The following is a 4,065-nucleotide window of genomic DNA, read 5'->3' as shown; positions in this document are numbered from 1 at the left end:
GTCTCCTTTGCGTTTTTTTCAGTCTGGTTTGGGGGGGGTCGACTGCTAAACTGGGTATAATAATGAAGTTAAATTTCAGTTTCATGTTTTACCGTCAGTTTCGGGTTAATATTTGCATGCAAAAGACTAAAAGATAACGCTTACTTGCTTCCAAATAGCAATCTTCATTGTTATTTTGAGAAGCTCGAGGAAACATTCCTTTGGCCATAGTTTTTATAAGCACTTATTTTTACAGCAGTCTCACATAAAGGCTGTGGTGGACAGCCTTCTTGTCAAGGATGAGTGCAGGCATTTGTGCTGGGAAGCTGAGCTGTGGCGATTTGAATGTGGCTCACTGAAGTAAATAACAAAGGCTTCTCGAATAAGAAAAGCTGTAAAAAAAATCATCTTAAAATGAGACCAACCAGAGGGCTTTGAGTCTTGGCAGTATGTTGATACTGCTGTAAAAGACGCAGTGCTTTTTTTCTTTCTGGGTTTGTTTTTTTTCTTTTTTGTTTTTTTTCCCCCTCTGCCCCCAAGTGAGCACCCTTTCTATTATGGGAAATATAATCAGCTGATATCTATAATGACACTTAATAATTTACTTAATTGATGTTATTTTGGTGCTTCCTGACTGATTTCAAACAGGCAATTCTTGTCCTAAAAATAGTTGTCATTGAGTATACAGATCAGGTTGTCTGCTTGTTATAAGGAGGTTGGTTTTTTTAAAAAGTAAAATAGGGTTATGGGTGTCCCCGTAACACATCCCCCTGCCCCATCTTAGTAGCTAGAGTTAGAGTTTGTAAGAAGAGAGAAAGTGACATCCTTGTGACAATTAAATGCTTACAGTGAATAAATTTCTAAGCATTAATCAATGTATAGTAATACTATTGGTGAGAAAAGCATGGAATTGTGGTAGTACTTCAGCACTTAAATTTTTTTCTTTTTTTTTTTCTTTCAGTAAAACCATAAAGCACTTTAAACTTAAGGTGCTGAATTGACCTTATGATGCCTGTTTCTATTCCTAATTAATTACACTGTCTGTTACTACAAAATGTAAATTATTTTGTCCAAGAGCTATTTTTGTATTCAAATCATATTTTCTCTAAAATAATTACCCATACCTTCAAAAAAAGGATATTAAAAAAGGTCCTGCTTTTCTATTTGTTCTTATATAGTGTAGTGTATGTAAGTTCTCATTATTTTTGATTAGACAAAAATCTAATCCACAATCCCTGCAGTTTATTATTTTTAACTCTGGCAATATTGATTTCAGAGATGAATCAATCAAAAAATGTTCACAGTCAGGACAGTGGGAATGGGACTGAGTTGGTAACACTTTAGTGCTGCCTGGCAAGACATAGCTACAGGATGTTTGGATTTGGTAGTGCGGTTCAGGCAGAGATATCTCTTTCCCACTGCTTCCCCATCTGCTTAAAGGCAAGGCATAACCTGGCCCTGCATGTTTCGCTGATTTGATCATAGAGGCCCTACACGGCAAGTATTGAAAATACAAGGTACCATTGTCCAAATTGAAAACCTTTTAGAAAACTCTACTTGGATGGCATATGCTTAGAAAAATACAGAGGTCTGAAATGCATGTTATCATTATTTCTTTGAATTTCAGAAACTGAAGTTCATCTAGTCATCATTGACAGACAAGGCATCAAATGGTGGTACTTCCTTCTATGTCCAATATTCCTTTGGGTTGGGCCCCTTTTAACAAAATCCGTCTGTTTCTTGTTTTATGCAGTGGCCTTTAGCTTTACCTGTTTCCTATTTAATGTAAATAAGAACTTGTATGAGTAGACAAGTATAAATCCAGACTAATATAGTATGTCCAACGCTTGCTCAACTTCTTCCCAGAGCGCACAGACTTCTCATGAGGTGCATTTGTTTTTTCACCTCCCAATTTGCTCTGCACCTGTGCAAGAAATATTTCAAGTCTTTTGAAATGGTCATTAAAATGAAAGACAAACAAGAAGCAGAACCTTCCTGGTCATCTCAGACAGCTGTTCGGAAGTGTTTGAATGTTCAAAAAATGCTGTATTATTACAAATTGTACACCTGAAACGCCCGCTCTTTGCCGAGTACAGTAAGGACAAATGCAAAAAAGAGAACCCTGGTACTGATGGTACCAACTATGCATAAGTGAAATTGCAGGGAGCACTGGGATGTTCCTTATGTTCAGCTGACTGAATTTGTCATTCATCATGTAAATAAATGCACACCTACCCCTTGTACAGAGGACAAGGCTTATTTCACAGCCTTTTAGCTTTCTATATAAAGCATGTAGGGAAAGTGCTTAATTTTAGCATCCCCAACTCCACTTCTTGTTCCCTCCCATCCTTATTATATTCTTTTGCTTCTTACTTGCTGGAGAAAATGATAAAGCCAGTTAAGAATTTGGAAAAAATCTTAAGTGGAAGGAGCCTGCAGAACAAACACAGTAAGGCAAATTGTTACTTGAAAGCAATTTATATTGCTGCACACATGGACTGTCACAGGACTGTCACAAGCTGCCTGAAGGTCGGGCAAACAAAGGGCAGTGAAATGGACTGGGGACGAGGTTTCTGCAGATTACAGCAGTGACTGGCAGCAGGTTTCTCTTCTAACAACTTTATTCCTCCCTGTGCAACTTAAGCAGTCATGCAGAATGCCATATGAGCAGTGTGCAAGAGGAAGCAATTTGGTCATTAATCATTGACAACATGAACACTAAGAATATACAATTGTGTTCATTTAGATAGCATCTGTCTTGGAAGCTCTCTGTAATTATGACCTTATGCACATCTATGGTCATCGCTTGTCTCATGGCTAGATGTCATGAATAATCTTGCTGAAGCAGTTGTTTCTGGTTGGCTTTGTTGTGGGGCCATCTGTACGAATATGTGTTTTATTTCTAACAATAAAAATGAAGTAATTTTTTGTGCTTGCTCTCCCAGGAAGCGTGTTTTCGCTGTTCTTGGCATGCTGCTAGGCTGTAAGATCTTACCCCATATTGGTGCAGTATGGGAATACTGCACGACATGAATTGTAAGCAGAATGGAGTAAAAAAAGAAATTGATATTGGTTGTGTTGCTAGACATGAAGAGCAAAGTGGCTTCTGTTTGTTGAAGGAAAACAGATAGGGAAGGAAAGGACATGCCAATTTAGGAACTTGGGGCCCGTATTTTTATGTTTGTTTTTGGAATCCCATGGCATTTTATGCAAAAGGACCACAAGTCTTATTCTGACTGCTCAGCTTTGAGTGGTTTTGTCTCCATCACAAATGTGACTGTAGATTTCATTTAACATTTGGATACCAAAGGGATGCTGAGAAACAGCTTCTTTGGATCCTTCTCTGTTGTGATAGGGTTGGCAAGATACACATTACAAGGAAGCTAGGATAACCTTGTCTTGATCTAGGGATTTGCAGAGGAAGGGTGGGTGAGGAGAAGTTGCATCTTCTGTGATGGCAATGCACATTTTTCATTTTTTTGGTTACGATCAGGCTGGACTGTCATCTGAGCCACAGGAGTCAAGGCAGTGAGAGAAGGGAGGAGAGGGCTGTTAGTGTTCAACCACTTCTGAAGCCTGTAATGTGGTTGTCTGCGAGGTGGTTACTGCATTATCAGCATCTTGTCCAGAATTTAGTCTGTACCGGTTCCAGTGTTGGCGCTGAGGATGGGTGTATGATGCTGCATTGCAAGGAATGGCACCCACAATCCATGATGTACTGGATTCAGGTTTCCGCTTGTTGTATTCTGAAGCGAGTAAAGAACATCTATGCAGTAGTTGTAGCTAAATGCTGACAGTGGCTGTTAACTTGGTTGAAGGACTAGTAAAGAAATAACATGGCTTTCAGGGAAAGTTTTGCATTCAAGTTAAATAGCTGATATGAGTCTTACTGCAAGCAGTATGAGGAGTTAATATTAATGCATATATCATTTGATTCATAATGGTGTTCTCTGTTAGGTCTGATTCTCATAAGCATTGCTGTTGATGACTTAGAAGAGAAACTAAACTGTGTCATGGTTTAACCCTAGCCAGCAGCTAAGCACCACGCAGCTGCTCACTTGCTGCGCCCCCCCCCCCCCCCCCACC

The 4,065-nt window shown here is 39.2% G+C and overlaps 1 protein-coding gene across 1 annotated transcript in view; it reads left to right on the top strand.

Moving 5' to 3' along the window:
• Positions 1-4,065, top strand: part of KCNK1 (potassium channel, subfamily K, member 1) — a 33,950-nt gene that overhangs the window by 508 nt on the left and 29,377 nt on the right. The gene's annotated exons all lie outside the window — the stretch shown is intronic.

Source organism: Haliaeetus leucocephalus, unplaced genomic scaffold, assembly GCF_000737465.1.
Source record: "Haliaeetus leucocephalus isolate CR32 unplaced genomic scaffold, Haliaeetus_leucocephalus-4.0 Scaffold162, whole genome shotgun sequence".
Lineage (NCBI taxonomy): Eukaryota > Metazoa > Chordata > Aves > Accipitriformes > Accipitridae > Haliaeetus > Haliaeetus leucocephalus.
The sequence above is the reverse complement of the archived record's forward strand: the minus strand, read 5'-3'. Positions and strand labels throughout refer to the sequence as shown.